A 25,391-nucleotide genomic window follows, 5' to 3' on the forward strand; every position below is an offset into this window, starting at 1 on the left:
ACATACACTGTGTGCCACTTTCCAAATGGCCCTTTAACACCCAGCTAAATCCTTGCTTGAATGGAGCATCCAAATGAATTTCTCCTCCAAGTTCCTCAAGAACACAGAGCAAAAGGAGAAGTTGTCAAAATTACTAAAAGCCAAGTACCACTCTGCTCCCTGGCCAATGGTCCCCTGGGCTTGAAGAGGTCAAGGAGCAATTCTTGAGCCTACTCCCACAACTATGAACTGTAGCAATCACAGAAACACATGACCCTCTTGCATTTTATAAAGATTCACTTTTAATTCACTGTTACTAAATTTAAGAGGTTTGATTCTTTTATGGCATTATCAGTGAAATTACTACTGTTTGGGCAGGGAGGCCTGAATGCTGGTGCTAAACCTTGATCCGGGGGCCACAAACTTCAAAACCTGAATATGCTGTCACTAACTCAATGTGTACAATGTATCAAAAATAAGAAACTGTCTGTTCATTTGGAAAAAAAAAAAATAAAGAAAAGTAAGAAACAGAAAAAAAATTGAGTGATGGGCTTTCAGCCTGTCATCAGACCACTGTGACCTCAATTTTTGAGAAATAAAATCAAAATCTATTCTTATCTTCAGAGATTCAAGATGTATTTATGTGTCAAACTTTCTCCCCCTTGTCCTTAGCCTTTGGGAAGCACACTAAAAATTATATCAAAGCCTGAAAACCCTGCCATCACATTCACATTCACCTTTGACCCAGGATGCCTGCAGCTCTCACCAGTTCCTCAGTGCATCCTCACCATGCAGCAAAGGCAGCAGGTCTGGGAGCAAACGGCTCAGGATGAAATAAAGGCCACTTTGCATAGCAAACTGCTCTGCCCTGCTCAAATTCTGAAAGCCAAAAAAGTTTTCTTTGGCAGCTTTCTGTTTCTTTGTATCTTTGAAGGATATTTCCCCACCATCTTCCTCTCCTTACATACAAATATCTGATTATTCTCTTTGAAATGTCTCTGTAACATCTACAGGCATAGGATGCCGAATGCAAACACTGATTGATTCTTTCTTAGCCATCAAATGTGCTTACACAGCAACTACACACAGCAAATGCACACAAATCTCACATTTCACCTTTTAAAATATGAACATGCTGTGTTATTTTTTTTTACTCAAACATAATGAATGAGCTTAAATATTGGAACTTGAAATTATTAAGTAAATCATGGCACCTGTAAAGCTTTTATTTGCATAACATTAATTCTTGATGGCATGTAAAACAAATTCATCACTCTCACTATATTGTAGTCTGATTTATGTTAGAATTGGAAAAAATAAAAATCTTGAGCACAAAATTATGTTGACAAGATGTACGTGCCCTTCGAAGCACAAGATTTTTTTTCTTTTCTGAAGCATCAAAACAACTAAATTATGGGAAAGAGGGCTGGGAGAAAGCATCTTTAAAAATGAATAACATACTAGCGTCACACATACACACTCTACAGTTATTAATGTCAAGCATGGTGAAGATACTCTAGAAAATCATTACCATTCATAGCTACTAACAGCCATTAAATTCCAATCAATTCAACTTAACACAAGTGTACTTCAGCAGCCCTTACAGTTCCTTATAGAGGTGGCTCAGAAAGTCCTGTCTGACTTATTGCATTGTCCCCCGCACAAAGGGGCATTGCTGAGCATTGCTGTGAAAAGGAGCGATCTTGGTGTTGGGAACTGATGCTCTTTTAACACCGCTGCAATCAACAGACCTTGCTTTTAAAGACGGTGTGATAAAAGGGCTCTAATAGAGCTCCTCAGGTCAGCATGGAGGGGAGCAATACACTGATTCTGGCTAGGAATGCCACTTTCCGAGCTGAAAAAAAAATAAATGCTGAGATGTTTTCAAGGGGTTTTCAATGAATTTTAGCGACAGAATCAAACTGCTTAACACAGTGGTAAACAACTTCCAGGTGATCTGCTTGCTTGAATAGAATATAATTACCAAATATACATTTAACAAACCAGGATTTAACTTCCAGAGACTGGGTATTTAAAACTCTTAGTGATTAATATAAGCCACAGCACTGTAATATTACAGAATCTCCACTCTTCTGAATTGCTTTTGTAACACAGGAAGTTTTCCCACCGCCACTGAAGGAATTAAGCTGTGCAGCTAACCATCCCTCGCAGATTCTGGGAAGAACCAGCTGGTCCCCTGCTGGGGGTATTTGCCACTTCAGGGGGGGGTGAGGGACTGTGACCACAGGGTGCTCCTCTCTGAGGGGCTGGACCCACACCGGCTTCCGCTGCGCAGCACAGCATCCCACAGAAGGCGTCTTCCTCTGGAGAGATTTCATTCGTTTCATGTGAATGAGTTATCTACACTAAAATCCTACATTTCACAGGGGATAGGAGATGTTTCATTACTATTCCCCCCCTCCCCGCCTTCCCCCCAGAAGCCCAGATTTTTTCCAGTAGGGTTCATTCTGCTGGGCAAAAAGACCTCTCTCCAGATTTACAGGCAGTTGAAGCTTGCAAGTGTCTACTCGCACAGAACAGAGAGTCACTCCATGCACAGAAAAACAGATGTGCCATCCCTGTAGCTGAAATTACAAACTCAAGTCCAGAGTCCCTTTTGTGGCTTTTAGATCATCCTTTAAAAGTATCAGGATTGATGCTACTATTCACTGGGAGAGTATTTGGGACTGTTCTACAGAACTCCATGGTTTTGCTTCCCCTGGGATTTAGACTTTGCATTTAACATGGGGTAGCCATAAAGTTCTTAAGAATCAAGAAACATCCAAGTAATCTCTCAGGCAGATATATGCTTCATTTTAACTCATATCCCTACACTTACAAGCTGCACTAAATGAAATTAAATTAATGTTAAAAGGGGCGTTTATTGAAAAATCTTCCAGTGACAGGTTCAGAAAGTGCCAGAATTCAAGTAAATCGTTCCACGGAAAATGTTAGCAAAGCTTAATCATACTGGAAGCCACATTTAATTACAGCTTTTTTAAGTCCATCTGGGAAAAAAGAAGCGACTTAAATATGTCACCTGAGATGATCTAGATACTGAAACTATTTGTAAGTTAACAAAAGCATTTGCATCACAAAGCGCTCTGGGGCAGCACCACGGCAAAGCAGATGTGTAATGAACAAGGATCACAGCACCAAAACAATCAGGACTGTAAATAACTACTACTAATCTGCAATCATTTAAATTTGGATTTAATTGCTAGGCAGCAAATACATTTAATTCCTGAAGAGGTAAATGCTCTGCCGAATACACACTTAAAGGTATTTAGTGACAGAAGGACCACAGTCAAGAATCCAAATGTCAGGAAGGCAGAGAAAAGCCAAGGAGCAGAGCTGGGTCTGCCATGAGTTCACAACTTTATACAAACTTCTCCCTAGAAGAGAATTAATAATGTGGCCATCCCCACTGTACATACTGTAACTGCTGCAGGAGTGACACAATGAGGCACATGGGAGGCAAGAGGGTAGTGACTATAGAACAAAATTCAATCTAGTTACTAATGAATAAAAAGTTCCTTTTATTTCTCAGTTGTTTTTGGTTCATTAAATTTTCCACAGATTTGCAGAGAAGAAAACGTGATCAATAAACCTTGACAAAAGTGAACATGTGAAATAGGGGAGAGAAAGGCACAGGAAGATAAAAGTGATATCCCGATCACAGATTTCAGAGGCAGATTTCAGAGGCAGATGACCAGAGCTCTGGGCTGCTGAATAATCTGAATAGACCATCATTTCTTTACAGCCTTTTACTTTCTTTTCCCTGACTGTTGGAACTCTTCATTCAATACAATAGTAAATGCACTAAAACTTTTTTTCTTATGCTAATGGTCGAAATCGGCGCTCACAGTTAAAACACACTTCCCACCAACTTGTTTTCTTTAAAAAAAAAAAAAAATTAACCTATTCAAGTTAAACTAAAATGTCAAAGACAGCTTAAGGCTTACTCTCACCATTCCTCAAAATTAATGGTTTTCTCCCCAGTAGATACAAAAAGAAAAGACTTGAATAAGGATAAAGCTGCAAGACTCTTTTCATATGAAAAAGAACACTTAGAAAGTAAAAAGAAATACATCCAGTACAATGATCCTGGTACCTACAGTTCTAATTTGTATTGTTTCCTCTTAGAATATTTATAATTGCAGAAAGGTGACAGCCAATCACAAATAATTGTGAAACGATAAGAAAAGATTCACCAGTGACTAATGTATTTGGGCAGTCATGCCCATGACAGTATCAGAAACGCTTCCACTCTTTACAATAGGAGCCCAAGGGAGCCTATTTTCAATTTTTTTTTTTAATTTGGGTGTCCACTTCCAGGCACTGTGGCCTCTTTTTGCTGTGACACTGAATATTCACAAATCCCAAACAATTTTTACAGCTGTGACCTTCTGAATTAAAGGACAATTTTCCTTTTCCCTTTGTGCAACACATTTCATCTTTAGTGCATTTGGGTTCACTTTGTTTAGAAGAAGTTAAAGGTTATGGGTTGTGGTTTTACAGTAGCCAAGAGTGAATGAACAAAAGTTCTGTGGCCTCTCCTGGACTACACACATCGAACATGTATTCACTCCCAACTGGAGCTGGTCTGTAGAAAATCTGACCTGATTACCCACTATTTCCATTCCAGTCACTTGCTCACAAGGGAAACCTGCAATTTGGCCTCTTGAACTGTCAAGATGGCCATGCAAGACGCAATTTTCATTCCTTTTACACCAAACACCAGTTAGTTTCTAGAAGATGCATATATATGGGACCTGCTGTATGCACAGGTCATGAATCGTGCACACTCCATGCACGCACACAAATGTGTGTACATCCATGTAGATATGCACAGGCACACATGTATTATTTGCCTTTCTAACACAATGCCTTCTTGCTGTCATTCATACGAGGATTCATTCTTTGCTGGTATTTTCTTTAGTGTTGCATTAATTAATTCCCAAATACCTACAAGTTGTTTTGGTTTTCTTTAAAAGGGTCCTGGCAACAGAGCTGAAGCAAACCCTAAATACCACTTAATGCTTTGTGGCAAGTTGTCCAAATGTGCAACTGTTTAAAATATTTACCCAGGTACATAAGGGGGTTGTGCAGCTCTCGAACAATGCCCTGGAATCTTTCCCATCAGCAAGAAAGCGGACAAAAAGCAGAGACCGCTTAACCTCAATGCCTTAGCAGCAAGTGAGAAGTGCAAATATTGCATTTCTATAAAGCCCTAGAAGCTTCATAGAAATGGAGTGGCAACTAATTAGTTTGATGCTATAGTCACATCTAATGTTCCTAAGTAGCTTCTTTGAAAAAACTCACTGCCTTGAAATCCTTGGCCAGATTATTAAGTGGAGGCTTTGTGATGGGGCAATAGATAGGTGTTTGCTCCACAAATACATACAGATTTTGGTGACTGCTTACTGAATCCACTGCCTTCACTAATCTGCATTGGAAACTTCACTATGAACAGAGCACTTCTCAGAGTACAAAAGCATGAAGTATCTGTGTACCTTTCAGACTACAGGGCAAACAACTGGCTTACAGTAGGCCAGCAAAAACAGGGGCAGGCAGTCAACCAAGTGTCCTCTGTACTTGCAAACAGAGAATGAGAATAATGCAACTGCTATTAGGTCATATGCTCTACCCTATCCTTAAACTAAAAAAAAGATGGGTCCAGAGGACTGAAAAATTCAAACGCTCTCAACAGAGATAAAGTATCGAGATCATGAAAAATGTATTTTCAAGTCAGACAAAACTGGAGTGACCACATGACTCTTTCTGTATACAGCTGATCACACAGCCCCAGAGCCTGTGCAGCTTCTATACAACTGTGCCGCTGAAAGGGAAGTTGTGGTATAAACTTGTAAGATCATTAGAATCACAGAAAACATAGTCAAAAATGGTTCTTTGACATCGAAGTTCAAACTGCTCTTCAAAACAATGACAAAAATACTGCTCATTATATATAGGCAGCCAGAAGGCTGTCTTTTCTAAATGTGACTTCAGTGTGACATTTGGGAATGCAAGCTGCTATGTACTGGATGTCTGAGGTCAAGTTCTATTCTCTTTTATCCAAGTATAACCTGGAGCAGCTTCAATGAATTTATGCTAGATTTATATTGACATATGCATCTAGTCCAAATTCTTCAATGGCTCTAATTTTTCTCTAATTGAATGACCTAACACAAATAGTATTTGTCCATCTGTATACATCCCCTTTGACACACTGGAGAAAAAAAAAAAAGAAAGACATTGAAAGGAAGTTGGAAACAGTCCTCGAGATCTGTATTCCTTTGAAGAACAGCCGTTGCATTTCTGGGCACTTCAAAGTCACATACTTTAAGCAATAACAGCATTTGAGATGAAGTGAATCTTACCTCAACTTGCTTTAAAGATCAACTCTTTCACAAACACACACCAGAGGTTGGATACACACATACCTATAGATTAACAAGTTCATCTTCAGTCAATCAGGCACTTTTCAGTGCTACAGATAGGTCATGCTTTCAATCAAATGACAAATTTCCAGGAGTTGTTTACAGTGGAAAAGCCATAATGAATTTCATTCTCTTCTTAAAAGTTGTCAGTTTTGCAATAACATTCAATACTACATTTTTATTGCAATTCAAAGTTTGACAGGTGTCACCATTTCCTGATGTTACAGCCAAAATACAAATTACCATATCCACCCATCAGAAAAGCTGAACCAAACCAATTCACCAACTGTAGTTGCTGTATGCAGCAATTATCACGCAATCCAAACATCCCAGCAGCATAAACAATTAGTTAATTATCTAGCAAAATCCTCTTTTCCAGGTGAATTTACTTTCTTTTCTAATAAAGTTAATTTTATTAGGTTTAGAACTTTAAAAAAACCAAAACAAAACCAACCCCAAAAAGACCTCCAAAGTTTTTCTTAAAGCAAGGTAGCTAGAACAAGCAGATAAAATCAGCAAGTCTTATAACAAATCAGTCTATTCCACTTGTGTGTATTTTGAATTTCATGGCTTATTTACTTAACTTTTTTGGCACCAACTCCACAGCACATGCCAATACAATATTTGTTTAAATGCTGTTTTATGCACATGCTAGTAACGCTTACTTTCAAATTCTTGTGCATCCCAAGAGCCTCAGTTAAAAAAAAAAAAGAATAAAAGGAAAAAAGAAGGGGATTGGTTGGGGGTTTTACAACTAGCACCTTTATCTATGGCCGTAAAAATATAAACACTATACACCAATAAAATGCTAATTTCTGTAAGCACGAAGTTTTCCAGCACCTGGGGCAATATGAAATGCGAGGGCAGCTACAGGAAGACAAGTTCCACTGGCCCGGCCGGCGGTGACCCCCCACGCCCGGGCCATGCACCGGGGGCCGAGCCGGATCCCGGCCCCGCCGAGGAGGCACCGCAGCGCACCCGCGGCTAAGCCGCAGCCCCGGCCCTGGAAGTTTTGAAGCCCTGGCTGCAGGTTAGCTAAGTGAATAAATAAATAAATAAGCCCGTAAACCTCGGAAAAGCCGGCAGCAGGACCACTGATAAATCACCCTAAGCCCCCGCGCTGGAAAAGTCAGGTTTCCCAGGAAATGATGGCAATCACTTGAGGCAGAAAAGGCATCTAGATGAGCCCATCTCCCTCCCCTCCTCCCTGATTGTTTTAAAGCCACCGAGTCCGGGGGAAAAACTCTCAACTCTCTAAGTCCTTAATAGGATTGGACTCCGGGTCTCTCCAAGCCGCTCCTCATCACACAGGGATCAAGTTGCAGCAGGGAATTTTTTAAATTCCTCAGCAAATATACTTGTCGAAAGATTGCCCCTCCCGGATGGGGGGATGACAAGGAGGCGAGGGGGCAACTTCATTTTTCTTCTGAGAAAAAGACAAACTCAGTTCTGGCTTTGGGGAGCTCTGCCGTCGTCCGGGAGCCAGAGCAAGGCGGTCCCGGCAGCAGCCCGGGGCTGGGACTGTCACCGCAGCCCCCGGGAAAAACAATGGCCGTGAAGACACGGTCCCGGAGGGGTCTGGACGGGGAGAGGGGGGGACAGAGCGGACACACGCGCGGCCCCATCCTCCCCGCTCACCTGCGAGGTCGGGGGACACACGGGACGGGCCCCCCTGGGCACCCGCTGCGAGGAGAGACCCTCACCAAACTGTACCCTCCCTCACACACAGCCCCCACCGGCGCAGGGCAGCTCCAACCAAAGCGGGAGAAGAGGAGGGGGGGAAAAAAAGAATAAAAAGCACAATGAAAAGACACAATAAGCATCAACTTTACCCAAAAAGCGGAGCAGCAAGTTTTCAGTAGACGAGCGGTTGCCGCGGAGCAGCGCTGCTCCTCCGGACCCCCATCATAAACTTGGGGGAGGGGGGCGTGGGAGGGACTTTCCCTCCGTCCTTCCCTTTTGTGCCTCTCCCCCGCTCCGCTCCGCTCCTCGCCAAAAGCTGCCGCGGATCCCGGCGGCGGCGCGGTGCTCTCCCGGCTGCAGCCGCGGAGCAGCTCCGCGGAGGCGGGCGGGGAAGGACGGGGAGAGGGAGGGAGGGCTCTGGAGGGCCGGGGGCGGCGTGCAGAGGTGAGGGGCTCCTGCTGCCCATCCGCCCGGGCCGCCGGCGGGACACGGTGCGCACACGTACACGTACTTTATGTATATAATAGATATACGCACACATGCACACACACGAGGGATGAAGTTGAGCAGCCTGCAGGAAGACGCTGGAGCGCTTTCAAGCCCTGACACAAGAGGAAAACTGGCTTTAGGGTCTGTTTTCTCTTCCACCCGCCCTTTAAGAAAAAAAAGGGAAATCTAAACCTTCCCACCCTTTTGGCGCGGGAGCAGCGCACCGCTCCGGATCTTCTCTCTCCTCCCCCCAGCCTCTTTCATCCCGGATCGCCCCCTCGCCTCCGCGAACCGCACCATTTTGGGTGCGGGGCTTTCTGTGGGGCGCGGTGGGATCCGCTCCGCCAGCCCGGCCCGGCCCTGCCGCCCGGGAGCGCCGGGAGCCCCCGCACACCCCGCTCAGCTGGAGCACATCTGCAGCGAGCCCACACAAATCCCCCTTCCTCGAGGAAAGCTGCCCCCCCCTCCCCAAACAGCACAAGTTTGGCTTGTGCAGATTCGGTCGCGGAGAGGCGGGGATGGAGCTGGGGGTGGTTTTCCTCCAACTTTGGTGGTTGCTTTTTCCCCGCGAGTTTGCGCGACTTTTTCAAGCCCCCGCCACAGCAGGGCTGGAGGCAGCAGAGCTCCGCGGAACATCCTCGCACACGGGCGGCTTTACCCGCCAGGAACATCTAGGGGGAGAAACGCATTCATTATAGACTGTTCCCTAAACGCGATAAGCAACCTCACCGGAGGTTGAATCTAGTTTTATTCTCTTGTTTTGGGACTAAGGCTACGAGGAGGGGAGAAAGAATCTCCAAAAAGTGCCTCGCTCCCACCCCGAATATCTTCGCTTTTGCTCCGATCTACATTAAACAGCAGTACCAATGAGAAACGCAGCAGCCTGAACTTGGACTTTGGCCAGGCTGGGCTTGTTATTTAAATTGTTTTGATTTCTTTGGCTATGGAATTTATCAAAAGTTTAAAACACAACCATATGCTGTTGGGAAGGGTCACTGCGCTGTACTCCAGAGCAAGCTCAAACTCGCCGTATCATCAGGGTATCTGACTCCGGCAGGATTATGGCCAGTACCATGGCAACCGCATGCCACATCAGCCCCCAGCTTCACTTTCAGTCCCTTGGGCAGTGTTAACATTTGCCAGCGGATTTGCCCGACACGCAGCCCAGGTCCGGGCAAGTGGAAAATGAGCACAAACCACTCAGAAACCTTCCTCTTCCAGCCTGTGCAAAGCAACCTGGCTGGGCTGCTTCACACTACAATTTTAATCCTAAAAACCAGCTACCAATTTTGGTGCCTTCTGTCTGAAATTTTGCACACATACGTTTTTCTCATCTTTTCTTTCTCTTTTTGTTCCTTATTTTCTGGGTGTCATTAGAAGGCTCGTATCTGAGTGTGACTGCTGGCTCACCATGAACTCTCAAATCCCATTTATTCCATTCAGATAGCCCGGGAAGGACTGTGAGGCAGGCTATTTTGCCAGCCACCAATACTGCAACTTTTTTTTTTTTTTTTCTCAAAGTCTCGCATTAATATGCACTCACTGTTTTATCCAAAGAAATTCTCTCCTCTCTCCATGGTATACATGCAGTCGGTGATGGCACAGCAGCACAACCTTACCCCATCCAAGTGGACAATTTTGTGCAGAGAGGAGTTTCATTGCACCTACTACTGATGAGCACCATGCAAGGGAGAGGAGGCTTTGGTTACCAAAGGAACGATCAAAAAAGTCTTTGATCTCCAAAAACAAAGCTCACTTTTATTCCCAGGTTACTTTACTTGGGAAAGATGATCCATCAGCTTGGGAGATAGGTTAGAATAACTGGGTTTTGGATGGATCAAAATGACAAGCTGGCAAAACAATAACACTAGATATGTTCTAAATTCTTGCTGCACAGTTACAAATGTGTACATCCAGACTACTGGCCAAGAACATATTTAAAATCAAAAGAACGAAGAATTAAAGCATTAATTCAGAGTTATGTAAAGAAGGACAGTTTTCCCTTCTAGAATTCTCACATGCCAATCTTTTAGAAGATAGAGATTTTTAAGCCTGAATGGAAACTCCTCCTTTTTGTCTGAAGGATGACGGCTGGCGATGGCTGGCGACGGCTGGAGTTTTTTGAGAACTTTGAGTTGGCTTTTACATTATCTGCCTGCTGTAGCTCATCTATGCTTCCCTCTCCTGCTCTGCTCATTGAACTGCCCTCTCTTAATCTTCCATAGGTGTCCGAGATTAAATAGATGACAGAATGACTGACATTTGGTACACATAAAAGAACCAAAATATGAACAACGGGTCAAAGTGCAAACCTTCCCTCTTGTCTTCCCTCCTGCTCTTGTACAACTTGATAGGGATGAAACCAAGTAGGGATGTAAGGATATATGACAACGTGCACTTACTATATCTACTATATCTTGCTGTAGCACGATCATGTGGATATAGAAGATACATTCCAAAATGTTCAGGACTAAGGAAAGAGGGTCTTTTAATCACAATTTTAGAAAAACCCTCTTGCAATGATAAAAGATTGACACACCACCAAGTCCAGGATTGCTAATCTGGGATCTGTCCCATTTCTCTTAGGTCAGTGGAAAGAATCTGGAAGTTAGACTAGCCTCAAAAGGCACAAATGTGGCTATTAAAATGTTTGATATAGTTCTGAAAAGGACTGTAATTCTTTATTAAAGTACATCTTAAAAGAAAATTGTTGAAAAACCAGTGGGGAATGCTCCATTCTGCTCTGTTCGTGTTTATAGAATTTATTTCTATAAATCTTCATAAATCCTTATGATAAATTAAAAGGCCCATTTGAGTATTCCAAAGGATATTCACAGGTAGAAGCTACCAGGAAAAAAAAAATCACATTTAAATATGCTTCTCTTTTAGAACGTAGAAAATAATTACATGTGGGATGATCACTAGGAGATAGAAGCCTAAAACCATGTTTCATGCAACTCATATCTTTATGATGCCTGGTTTAAGTCCAAGTGGGAAGTAGTACATGACCACTTCTGCCCTGATTTAAACAGCTGTACCAGCTCTGGGGTCAATGAAGTTGCACTGAACCTGAATGCACCTTGTATCTATTGAATGTAATTAATCACAGTGATATTTAATGAATTAACAATGTCATGTGTAATGCTGGCTCAGAATTTTGCTAAGAGAATGGGAAAGATTTTTTGGCACAGTAAATTCCTTTCTTTTTTTAAAGTTGCTCTGTTACCTGGGGGAAATGTAACTGTGGGAAGACAGTGAGCTGATACTCATGGGGATGATATGCAGCTCTGATTCCTATCTGCTTCCATGTATGTGTTGTCTCTTGTTTAAAGCTTCAGTGTTAAGTTTCTCAAGGCAGGTGCCATCTTCCTGCATTTTACATTTTGATTAAGCCTTATTTTACTTTTCTTCTCTCCAAAGTATATTCAAATTATAACTTCAATGCTAGTCTCCTGATAGTTGCTGCTTTGGTTTTGTTTGGTTTTGTGTTTGATTTGGTTTGTTGGGGGAGGACTGGGAGGTTTTCTGCTGCATTGTAAGGATCAGTTTTTGGCTGGTTTAATCTATACTGGATCATGAATATAGAATTAATACCATAAACTCTTCTAAGGGTTTTCTGTGATTACAAAATGATACAGCTATACTATATCAGCAAAGAAGGTGGTACTTCTATTTACTGCAAAACTGACCTGGAAGCCTGGCTGTCACTTCAGAGACCATGCAAGTTCTTATTCAACTTCAAATTGAAATGCCCTGCTAAAACAAGACCTTATTCACTGAAGTTTCTGCTTGTAAAATGATAAATAAACCATTTGAATGGGCATTCACAATGGACCAGGGATACACACATCATCCTTACCTGTCTTAGCAGGAGGACAGAAGCTTCTTCAAAGTGCACAGAGCCCATCATGTCTGTGTGATTTTCAGGAAGTGCTGCACTTGTGGCTGCCCTTGACAGACCCAGCCTGTTGTCACACTGTGAGAGGACCCTTCTCACTCAGGTCTGAAAAAGGAAGCACAATTTGCTCTAAGACTGGCAACTCCAAGCTCAAACTGCAGAAAGTTTGATATGAAAAGCTCAGGGATAAGTTATGCTTCTCACAGTGTTTCCAGCTGCAAAAAAGCAGCAGTGCATTGTGCTTATGTGGGGAAAGGAAAACAAGTGACCCTGCAGAAGCACTGCTCTTTGGCATAGATGTGAAAACAAAATGTGCAGCTTCTGAGGGATGGTCTTTTATCATAATAATTTGCAGTTTCTCATTCTTTATTCCTCTTCTCCCAGTCGCTCTAACTGCAGCCCCTTCTGCCAGCCAGGAATGGGCTACAGGGCTCTGCCTGCCTGGGGGCTTGAGGAGGGAGCAGGGCAGCACAGCAGCCTTGCAGGGCTCCTCTGGGCTTCATCTGTCCCCAGCAAAATGCTTGATTTGATGAGAGCTCAGATAACAATCCTCTTCCCAGGGTTGATTGGGTTACTGGAAATCTGTTGTCTCCTTATAGGGAGGAGGAGAAGAGAGCAGGCACAGGAATGCACAGAATAGGAACTGGGACACCTGTAAGTGGCATTGTGTGAGGAACTGCAAACAGCTGGAATTGGTAATGAAGAGAAAGCAAAACTCGGACATTGATATAAAGTCAATGAGATTTCTTGGAAGCTGTATTTCTGTTTCATGAGGGAAAACTAACAAGAAGACTTTTCATTCTACTCCAGGAAGAGAAAATTTGTTAGGCTTTGCAGAAAAATAGAAATCCTTGTCAGTACAAAATGTATAACCTGGTGCTGTACACATTATACCATATTGCATATACACAGTGTATATATACTGATAAATAATTTGCACTGATTTGCCTTGAGGTTGGACTGCTGAAACATTATCTACTGTGGCCAGTGCCTGTAATAAAAGTTTGTGCTTTCCTCCAGCCAAAAAACTTTATCCATTTAAACTTCAGAGTTATATAACCATTAATTAGGATCTCTAATGCTTATCTAATCCAAGGCCAGATAAAGAATCCCTGATACAGCTGGAAAGGAAATCCCAATTCATAGACCCAAATTCAGGCTACTAGATAATGCTGTCTCACAAAGAAATCCTTTGCCAGAGCTCAGTCTGCTTTATTCTGCCCTGACTTTAAGGGTATATAAAGCATTCAAAGTGATCTCATCTTATTTACTTTTGTAAATCACTTTTTCTAAGTCTTTTGGAGGAATTACAAATCCTCCATGTTGGATGGCATTTTAGCAGAAGCACGAACTCTTGTGCTAGTCCTAGTTTTAGGAGGCTGTAAAGGAATAAAAGGATTAGAAATAAGAATATGACCACATCACTGACATCTCAGAGTTCTTGTGTACTAAGGGCCCCTTTCCCCAGATGACACATCCAGGGGTTGCAGAACAACAGCCAAATTTGTATAAATACTAAGAGTTCTGGAAAGGGCTCCTTTCAGGGGTAGCCTGCCTTCTCCAGAAATGAGTTGTCTGTGAGTTATCTCAAGTCAAGCATCCAAAATATCCATCCTTTACCATAAATCCTGACTAACATCTTATGGTGATAAGCAAAAAATGTGGCCACAGATACATGAAACTGCTGGCTGAACAGCAGGAGGTGTCTGAAAACTCTATCAAGCCAATGTGAATTTCCATTACATTTGTTGAATAAATGAGTGGCACAAACATCTGGGATCAGAAGTACCCCAAATCCCTAAATGATAGCCCTCCTATGTACTGCCCACAGAGGTCAAGCCCAGTTTTGCTGAAGAGACTTGGAACATTTGCAATCATACCTAATATATTTCAAATTGGTTATATTGTTTATAGATTGCTTATGTCAAAACTGGTGAATTCTCTGGTGTGCTTTAGGATTTATGTATTCTAGTTCTTTGAAAGGTTTGTTCTTATTTGTTGCTACCTGCAAAAATATATATCTTGGCCCCAATTCACAGTGGAACAATGTTAGGTCATTATTCCTTGAATTGTTAGGCTGTAAAGAAGCAATTTCTCACTAACCTGTGACACAGGAAATTGTGATTCTGATGTCAGGTCATTGCTGGAGTTCCTTTTACAACAATCTGTTTTTCTTGTCAGCAAATGACATTTATGTATTATTTCTAGAAAGTGTAGGCTTCAGTATTTTTGTATGTATTCATTCAATATTTCTCTTCTGCCTCTTATTCTGCATAGCTGGGAGTTTTAATATATGATTCAACTGATAAATAAATATATTTTGATTGATAGTGCAAATACCTGGCAGCTGAAACTAGTGCTATCTTAAAGTGCTTCTCAGAATAGTTGAGTTTCCTGCTTTTGTTTTCACTGTGATTTCTTTCATGAAGCATTGCAATGAATGATTAATGCTTGGATGCCCCTTTTCTCTGGATTCACTGCTGAACTTAATGTGTTACTTTGTGCTCTGCATGGAGGGAACACAGCCCAAACTGCCACCATGGCAAGATTCTATACCCTATTTAATTGGGCTTGGTGTTAGGAACCAGAGTCACTCGTGAGCTTCAGAGCTCCCTGTGATGAGAATAAATATTTTTTACCAATGTACTGCAGCCTAATGCAGTTGTTTTATTCTATTCATTTGAAATTGGCTAACACGTAAAACATTGGACAGATGACAGTGTGCATATGTTTTATCAATAAATATGCATATTGACTACACAAAAAGTTGTTTACCAGCAGAATACATTTTACATATACTTAGGGGACTGATGCTATAAAGCTCCACATCCACAGAGACAAAAGTTATTTCCATTGAAACGCACACAGCATCAAACCTTTCCACAGAATTAAAGCACCTCTCTCTCTGTTAGTGGTTTTGGGATAATATGCAGAGAAAGGGAGCTCTATAATACTAATATGATTACTTTCTTCTGGAACATCCCAAAGATTTCCAAAACAGCCCAGATCCCGCTGGCTTTACACACAGGAGGTGATCTGTGCGTGTCTCAGGGGGTAGGCAGATGGAATAAAGTCCTCAGTGGAACATAATATACACACTAGGTCACACAGCCATAGGCAGGATAAACATTGGAACTACAAACAAAATTAACTTCTTTCTCTTAAATGCAGAAGCTATTTAATTATCCAAGAAAACTAAGATCTGTTAGTATATTTTCAGAACAATAGCATAAGCAGAAGGTGACTAGCAAGGACCACAAAACTTTCACCAAAAGTCTGAAATTAATTTCTACCACCTCCTAACCATCCATTCATTTTAATCAATTGTTTCTGATGCATGGATTCAAATAAAGTTTTCCAAAACAGAATGAAAATTAAAATATTTATACTGATAAAAAAACCAAGGCAAAATAAATTCCATCCCCAAAGACTTCCAAAATTTGGAGTAAACATATCCTAGAAAATATACTAGCAGCAATTGTACACACAAGAAGAGAGGTTATGCTTCTAATGTGTAGTTTGTTAATCTTTGATTTCCTCAGGATCAACAGTCAAATAATTATTTAGCATAAAACATGAAGGGAAAAAACCCCATTGTATTATGTTGATATAAAAATGTGGGGTAAATCTGGTTCTTTGATAATATGACCTCTTAATAGGACAATTCATCTTCTAGTATCACTGCAGATTTCTCAATTCCAGCTGGCAGAGCTGATATGACAAAACCCAAATGCTGAATGTAACATGGTGAAAATGACTCACCCCAAGGAGAACAGAGCTTCCCCCAGCCAGGAGCTTATGGCATGAAGATTCATACTCACCATACAGATTCTAATCAGTGCAATGAACAACAGTCCTCTCTTCAAAGATCATCTAAAGAAGTTGACAAACACTGAATACAGCCCAGTAGTCCCAATGTAGAAATATATTCCAAATATCAGAAAGAATACTGTTAAAAGTCCTTCTGTCATTTGGTTGCAGCCCCCCTAAGCAACAGTAGGGTCCCCAGAACTGGGATGGTAAGTCATGGGATACTGGTGCAGTCCAAACAGTTCAGGATTTGTTACATCCTGAAACTTCTCTCAGGAGCACACTCTCCCCAAATTGTGTGAAACCTCAAATGTTCACAAATGAACACACTTAACCCAGTATGCATTTTCTTGCACCACTAAATTACATTTTCCCCTTCAGCCTACAGAAGAACAAATCAGAGTGAAAGTAATCAGGCAGACCCTGAAGGATTGTCCTTGCCCAGACTTTTCCTTAACTTTCACAGAACATCACAGTTGCCATCTGAAGTGTGCCATACTTTGGAAGACCATGAAAAAAAGAGGGAGCATCTACCAAGTATTACAGCAGAGCACTTTCCACCAGCCTGGGTTAGGTCCCTCACGCTTCCAGGGTGCTAGGCACAGCCCACCTCTGGTTCCTTTCCAAATGCTCTCTAGAAAATGCCCTTTTTCTCCAGCTTTTCTAAAGAGTTAACTGCCCAAGACAAAGTTACTTAATCACGTTCTGGATGAGTCCAGAGAAAAATGCAAAGCAAACACAGAAAAAGGCTGGAGCTGATGTAACCTGAGACAGTGCACACCCTGTAGTCCAAAGGTGGAAAGCCCAGACTGTACTGTAGGAGAATAACTCAATCAAGGAGTGACGCAAGCAGAACCATGAGAAAGCCCACAATAAACAAACCCAGCAGCTCAGAAGACCACAGTGAGCCCTGGGCCCTGCATGGGTACAGTCCCTGAGGAAATGGGCCATCCTAGATGCAGTGCTTTCCTGGGAGCAAAGAGCTCCAGCCACAAGTGTGGTTCAGGGATTGCACAATTTGCAGCTGAGCTGCTGAGCTGTGGCCTCCTTCCCACCACCACCTTCAAAATGAGCTCCTGTGCGCTGCGAAGCCACTTCCACAAGAAGGTACAGCAAGGACTCTCAGAATTAATCAGCAATCATCACTGGAATCACTGAATAGCAGAAGAGGGGCTCACATGCTTCTAGTGCAGTGCCAACAACACAGTCACAGAAACTGAAGTTGAAGAGCAGCTTTAAACAACTCCAGTCAACACTGGCAACAGCTCAGCAAGGGAAGCTCAGCCTCATGAAGTGCTGCCAGCAAAGGGGAAAGATTTAGTGACATTCAGGACGTCTGCATGGTGCTGTGGGGTTCACTGTGAAAGTGGACTTTCACTGCAGAACATCTGGAATGGACTTTCACTGGGGAACATCTGGAAAAAGGGCTGGAAATGAGTTGCATATCTTTTTTTAAAAATCCATTTTCTGAGATTTGAATTAGCTATCATATTTTTTGACTACTTCAGTCTCCTGAAACGGTATGCCAATTTTTTTTCCTATAAAACAGTTTGTAAGATCTTTTGGAAACAAATGGTCAGAGACCCCACCTTGCACTTTACCTGAAGGATGTTGAAGCAAACATTGCCTTCTCACATCGTGCTGGGCATTGTCTCAGTGCTGACCCAGCAGGAGGACTGCCATCAGCTGAGTCACCAAGACCACTTCCTGCAGCTCCTCTGTGGTCCTTGAGGAATCCAACTCCAGGGCAGCACTGACCTTGTCTGACCTCAGAGGGTTTTGGGAGCCCAGCACAAACACATTTCCATGTGAGCTACTCTCTGAGGAGCTCCTTCATTCATGTTAAGCTACATGGTTCCACTGCAATGGGTAAAAGGTTATGAAGAGAAGGAAGCACAGTAGAAATCTCCCTGTATGGAAATCACATTTGTGAAGATGATTTTACAGCACCCAGCACAGACACGCTTAAGCAGTGGCTCAGTTGTGGTGCATGGGGAGAGTACAAAACCCATGACAGGCCGATCTGATGGAGTGAGCTACGGAGATGCACTCACACAAGCAGCAAGAAAACCCTCTGAAGCTTTCCATCCTGCGTTCCCTGTGTATACCACATCTGCTCCAGAATGACAGAAGACTATTTTAGGCACAGTTTATGGAGTTTTTAAAAATGTTATTGGGACTATATTTTGTATCCCTTTGCCTGTAAAGCCAGATGACTGCACCATGAGCTAGATCTCCAGATGGTTTAAATCACAGATCTTGCTCTAATTTGCTCCAGCAAAGGATCTAGCCCCATGAGTCTAACTACACGAGGTAGATGAAGCTATAAAGAATGTGCCAAATGAGCTAAAATAGCTTTTCTAAAAATAAATACCATAACAGGACTTCCAGTACTACACATAGGCATTAGGCCTGTCAAAATAGAGTTGCCAATCCCAGGCATTCAAAAATCATGAGTTGGACATAAGGCTGGCTTAAAAAAAGCCCACAAGATTAAAAAGAAACAAGCAAACAGTAATATCTATGTACCTCTTTTGGTTTGCATTCTTGGTGTTTTGGAGTCTTCAGGACAAACCTTGGTCATCTTTTAAAGCTTTTTCTCTTTGGGTTTGGTTTGCTTTTTTTTTTTCCCTTCTTTCCCCCTTGAAAGCATCAGGGCTAGAAACTTCTTGCTAAGAAAAGAATGTTAAAAAAAGAGAGAGAGAGAAAGATTCTCATGTAATTGCCTGACTTCAGAAACTAAGCTTTTAAGAAGAATATCATGAGACTCATGATAAAATCATGAGAGTTGGCAACACTATTAGTGAGCTGGAAATGATATAAAGCTCCCACTTCTGCAGTCTATGAAGTATTGGACTTTCAGTCACAAGCTTTTTATGCACAGAAAAACTGTCACTGCCATATAACTGGGCTTTTCATTGCCACAGTCTTCAGATTTCCATTAGATCAATTCAGATAGTTTCTAGGGACCTTGTGTTTGTATGCAGTCAAAAAGTACTTGGCAACAAAAGACTTGCAGCAAATTGCAGATGGACACAAACAGGAATGGGCTCGAAGCAGGCTGGGAGCCTGAAGGAAGGGCTCGATCTGGGGAAAATGAAGTATTTCCACACGGCTGTATTTGCTGGACTTGTACAGCTCTCTGAAGAGCCAAACCCTCCCCCCAGAGATGGATCTGCAAATCCACCTTTTACATTGAAAAACTAGTAGTAGGGAAAGAACAAACAAACCCAGGGAATTGCTTTGACAGCTTGACATCTGCAAAAGGCATGGAAAAGATTACCGTGTAACAAGGGCAAGGAAGCTCCCAGCAGCATGGGGCACCAGAAGTGTCCTGATTATTGTGTCCAGTCAGTGCTAATCTGCCACAACAGGAGTAATTCAAATTAGATGTGTGAAGAAGGGAGATCACCACCTTCCAGGACATAGCCAGTTTGGGGCATCATTCCTCCTCTCAAAAAGAAATTGTGTGACCTTTATGTGTTTGATGCTACCACGGTACAACAGGTCAGTCCAGTTGTAACAGGCTCCAGTCAATCTGTGAGATGCCAAGGTCCTTACCTAGGTCACAGGAAAGTGTGAGAATGCTCCATGCCCTTGAAAACCTATTAAGAAGCATTGATCCTCTCAAATGAAAGTTTGAAAGACTTGCACTAGAGTTAGGAAAACAGATACAGATAGGTGTGAGTACATCACACCTCTCTGGGACTGTTAAAAGGCCCCCACTGCTGAAACAACAGCACATGACAAAGTTAACACATCCTGAAGTGTAATTCGTTATTTGCTTTTGTATGCAAAGCTCACACATGTTCCTTCAGAAGTGAAATTTCAAGTGCCAGTGCCTGCTTAGTGGCTAATGGACCTTAAATCCCCAGCACTGTTGGGAAAATCTGTGCTGCAGTTTTAGCTGGAGAGATCTTGATCCTGAAACAGCTCATCTGCTTCCTCAGCACAGACTGCAGAGCCAGGAGAGCACTGTAGCAAACTGAGTCATGGGTAAGGGAGAAGTCACCAGGACCAACTGTCATTGATGTTGCACCAAAGTAAGGCAGGGAAAAAATCCATTAAACTCAGTGCATGACACTAGCACAAGCTCCAGTAGAATTTCTTAAGGTTATGAGTAACAAGTTCCAGGGGAGAAAATCTGCACCTAGATGAAGTGTCCTGTGAGTCAAGGTTATCTTTCCAGGTGCCTGTAACAATTTATGGGTTTGAGTAAAACAAGAAAAATCTGGTAGTTATAGAAGAGTTTGCTTTGAATTTTGAAGCCAGAACTGGAATCTGAAGAACCTCATGCAAGCACAGGAGCATCAGGACTGCAGATTTTATTGCTGCAACTTTCTGAAGTCCTGGACCTGCCCAAATGAAAAGACTTCATCACTTGCAATGGAAAAAGGCACAGAAAAAATCTGGAATATGGAAGCAGGACAGCTACCAGGTCTTAGAAAGTATATTCAATTCCTTAAGCATTCAGAGAGGAAAAAAATTGTTTTGCGTTGCAGTGCTGGGCTTTTTGAGATGTCCTGTGTCTAGAAATCTGAAAGAGCCACAACACACATCCTAGATCTGTAGGAGAGTGGTTTGGCCAACACACTCCTTCCTGCAGAGCCCCGGAGGAGCTGTATAGGTCCTGTGGAGATGCAAAGTGCATCTGATGTATGCCCATCATTTCTCAGGAACCATGTGTCCAGTGTAGGTACTGCAATGTCAAACTGAGCTCAGGTGAGATCCATCAATAAGTAAACAAACTTGTTGAATCTAAACAAATTGGTGAAGAGCACATCACCATATCTATTCTGGTTCCAACGTATTCGTACATGAAACAGTTCAACTACAAAGCTGGCAAGTAGATGATGCTCAATTAATGGAATGGACCTGAACGAGTATTTCAACTATGACAATCTGCCACCTAGTGGGAAAGTGAAATTTACACCTTACCCAAGCACTGAGATGGCAAAAAAACCCTCTTTGTGAAGCCTGGAAAGAGTGGAACGACCTCTTTTAGAAAAGTGGGAGTTGCACAGACAAGGCTCTCTCATGGATAAGCAACCTTCCGTCAGCATTTTAACCTCCCAAGGACAATGAAACTGACCATAAATGTATAACATGAATATGTAATGTGTCTATTCCATATATGATGCTCATAACATTACTTGTGTGTGTTCTTGTATATTTGCATTGGTTAAAAGTCACCATGTAGTCCCATCCAGGTGATAACTGAGCACAGCCCAAGTCACCTTCCAGCTACCCAGCACCAAAATTTCACACAGCTAAGGGAGACTGCATATGGATTCAGAGCAGTCCCAAGATGAGTATAGAGAGCCAAATTTCCCCATAGGATCCTGTATCATTCTGTTGGTGACTAGCATCCTGAGGATCATACCACCATTTTGAAGCCCAGGAAATGTGATTCTCAGAATACTCTTGAAGACAGAAACTTTTTTTGTGTGGGAGACACAATTGGAGCTGTAGGATGACAGTATTTTTGGAGGGAGCTGCTTAGGACAGACAATCTGTATGGGTCAGCACTTCTCAAGAAGTGAGAAACTTTTTGTTTGCAGTAAATGTATTTGTGGACGTTTAATGGTAACGCTGGCTGTTTGCATCACGTCTATTTCTGGCATCTGTGGAAGTAACTTCCAGTTGCTGTTGGCTGGCTTTTGCCTGACCCTGGAAAACAAAAAGGTACCACCAAAACACTCCTCAGTTCTCTTACATGTCACCATCCAGGTGATTTACTCCACTGGGTGGTCAGGGTATTCAGGAGGCATCCCACATTTCATTGTCCCAATTCAGGTCTAGTCAGATCTGATCAGTTTGTTTTCTACTATTGGTATTATTTAGATGTGCAATTCCATGCCATGGAAAGATGTAATAACTGGCTCTTGGTTTTTTTTGGTGGTTTTTGGTAGGTTTTTGGGGTTTTTTTGTTTGTTTGTTTTGTTTTTTTGTTTTTCTACAGGACACAAAGACTTTTTTTATTTGAAAATTTAGAGTTATCAGTTTACCCAAAACTGTAATTGTTCTAAGTCCAACTCTGCCATCTTGTGGTAGATATTAAAAAGGTACTGTTTAACCTTTTGTAATTTCTGGCGATAACTCTGTATACTGGATATAATATATTTGCTGAAGACCCATTATGCCAGCCTTCCAGTAGCTGAAGGAGGCCTACAAGAAAGCTGGAGAGACTTTTTACAAGGTCATGGAGTGATGGGACAACGGGAAATGTCATTAAACTGAAACAGGGCAGGTTTAAATTAGATGTGAGGAAGAAATTCTTCACTCTGAGTGTTGTGAGACACTGGCACAAGTTGCCCAGATTCGTTATGGATGCCCCATCCATGGAAGTGTTCAAGGCCAGACTGGATGGGGCACTAAGCAAACTGGTCAAGTGGAAGGTGTCCCTGTCCAAGGCATGGGGCTCGAAATGAGATAGTCTTTGAGGTCCTTTCAATCCCACACCATTCTATAATTTCACCATTATAAAGTATTTATAGTAAATATTCTCCTCTGCATTTCAAGGAAAACCTCTATTCTTCAATGAGATAGGTTAAAAAGTGAATTACCTCAGAAGCTGCTTGCTTTACATTTTGTCTTGGATAATGAAAGGCTGACATTTGTTTCACATTTGTGAGGAGCTGGCTTGTAGTCAGGTTTACTTCCCAGTTCTCATGCAATGGTTCCATGCTGCAGTGTTTGGATTATAAACAGGGGACTATTTAAACTCAGGCAATTACTTTTCCTCCTCACTGAGGTCTAGGCAGGAGCCAAGTTTTGAACAAAGCAGTTCAGTCAATTATATGCAAAAATTATTATAAAGCAAAGAACCATTTAAATCTTTTTGGAAAACTGATATTTGCACAGTGCCAAGACTCAACTCAAAGTAGCTTCCTCTCTGAAACCAGTGACCTAGCCTGTCTCCCACAGTGGGAACAGACACTTGAGTGAAAGGAGTAAGAAATCCTGCTTTCAGAGTGACTCATCTTGGTCTTTTCCTCCTTCCCTGTACAGCTAGCAGTTGGCAAGCCAGGGAAAACAAACACCTTGTTCTCACTGTGACGTCGCAGTCACACCTAGTGTAGCAACATGAACTTCCCTTCACCCTGTCTCACCATTCAGGTCTCAAGTGACCCCCTCTTGAAATGAAACCTTGGTTTATTCAGTATCTGAAAAAGCCTCAGCTTGGTGTCACCCACACCTTGTAAAGGGTTGAAGTGCTCATGGTCTGTGTGTCGAACAAAACCACTGCAGACTGGCAGGGAGCTCAGCTCCAGACATGGAGCAGAACACTGCCACGTTGAGCTCAGGGGAGTCTCCAGTCACCACAGTATCCAGGGTGGTTGAAGAGACCACCACTTTTTCAACCTTCACCTATTAGTGAAATTTGCATTTGTCCTATGTTATTTTGTTCTGCAGACAGCTTTAATACTGGTGTGCACATCCTTTTCAATGTAGCAAGGCACTGGATTTGGAGCTCTGGTTTGAAGCCACATCAAATTATAGCAATCTTTTGAATATATAAACATAGATTGAAATTTCTGGTGTGACCCTTCCCATTCCCTTCTTCTCCTTTCCCTTTTTCTACTAAAATAATTTATGCATATAGAACTGCCAACTCATGAACAAACCTGTAGAAAATAAAAGGTGTTGCAAAGGCCATGCAAATTAGTGCCTTACATCCAGCCTCCTACTTCCCAGTCACATCAAATTGTGATCTTTGTCCCCCCAGTCTCCTACCTGCTGCAGCGATGTGTCTCCTGTGGCACCTTGGAGGAGGCCAAGCTTGGCAGCTGAGGAAGCCAGATGTCAGGGCCTACAAAGAAAGTTTTCAGCAGTGGCAGCTGCTTGTCAGATCACATTCCCCCAAAGGCTTATGTTTGGCTCTGACAGTGTATCTGTTGGTGGCCATGGCTGGTCTTCCTAAAAGTCATATGTGGGATCAGCTCCCTGTGGGAAACTCAAGTTTCTTCTCCTGAAAGGCAGTCTCCACTGATTTGCAGCTCTGAGAAAATGTTCATTCTTTTTTCTCACGTTCTCAGAAAGAGTTTATGTTCACTTTGTATAAAACTATATTATTAAGAAAGGTAGTTTCTAAAGAAGGAAATGAAACCCCTTTTATTTGTATAGTTTTAAATGATAATTTCCATAACAACAAATATATACATTCTTACCTACAAAAGTTTTTATCCTTGGATAGGATCTGGCTTTGGGATGCTTATGATGGGTATTGATTTTCATCTGAAGCAGAGAAAACTAAGACAGATCCTTCTGAATTTAGGCACTCCATAAGTACTTAAAAGAGTCTTTGGTTATGAGATTACCTTGTAAACATAATGATCAAACGAGGCTTCAGAATGACATGTTAGAAAAGTCAGCATTTACCCACAGATTGAAAATGCTGGAGACAATCTCTGTCACAAAGTAAACAGATACCTGTGTCATTAAATGAGACTTCACCTTGAGCAGTGAGTCAAGCAAATACCATGTCTGTCTTCAAGTACTCTTCCCCCTTTTCCTCTGGGCAGGTCAGTTGGAAAATGGCATTTTTCTGCTGCTGCTGGTTGTGCTCTTGCTGCCTGGACACTGGCTTGGTGGCTGGTCACAAACCTGGGACAGGAATTTTGGCTGTTGTTGCCTGTGAAAGGAGGAGAGCACACTGACAAAGAGGGCACAGTGTATTGATGAAACCCTTAACCACAGTGGTGCTATAGGCCCTGTAAATGGTCAGTTTGATGGCTAAAAACAAATGCCTTGGACTGAGAGGAACATGAACCCTGTTCCTGTTCTACCAGGGAAGGATGCCAGGTCCTGCTCCTAATCCCTGTGGCTGTCCCACCTGAAGGGAGCACTGTTACCAGCCTGAGCAATTCCTCACATTTGATCATTCTCCCACCTTCCCTACAGACAAAGTTTTCTGGAGCAGCCTCAGCTGAGTTAGCTGTGAGGATGTGAACTGTGCTTACAGCTCAGACCAACTGATGGAAACACCCCCTACATGTAATATTTTTACAGCCACTGTGAACAGCAGCTTCATGGATCACCATGGAAGCTTTTAGGGTGGGTTATGATAATGACATTAAAAGAGAGAC

General features: G+C 42.3%; 1 protein-coding gene across 4 annotated transcripts in view; it reads right to left on the minus strand.

The window, feature by feature from the left end:
* GLI2 (GLI family zinc finger 2) overlaps positions 1–25,391 on the minus strand; it is a 294,552-nt gene that overhangs the window by 179,310 nt on the left and 89,851 nt on the right. Inside the window, exons 2-3 of one of the 4 annotated variants that reach the window (XM_059852751.1) lie at positions 24,040–24,937; positions 12,454–12,597 (exon numbers count right to left, since the gene is read on the minus strand). The gene's annotated coding sequence lies outside the window, so the exon portion shown is untranslated. Of the gene's footprint in view, positions 1–6,362; positions 6,426–8,254; positions 8,514–12,453; positions 12,598–18,831; positions 18,967–24,039; positions 24,938–25,391 lie in introns of those variants that run through there. The other 3 variants (XM_059852752.1, XM_059852753.1, XM_059852750.1) reach the window with 3 other exon arrangements.

The sequence above is a fragment of the Haemorhous mexicanus genome, chromosome 8 (assembly GCF_027477595.1).
Source record: "Haemorhous mexicanus isolate bHaeMex1 chromosome 8, bHaeMex1.pri, whole genome shotgun sequence".
Classification (NCBI taxonomy): Eukaryota; Metazoa; Chordata; class Aves; order Passeriformes; family Fringillidae; genus Haemorhous; species Haemorhous mexicanus.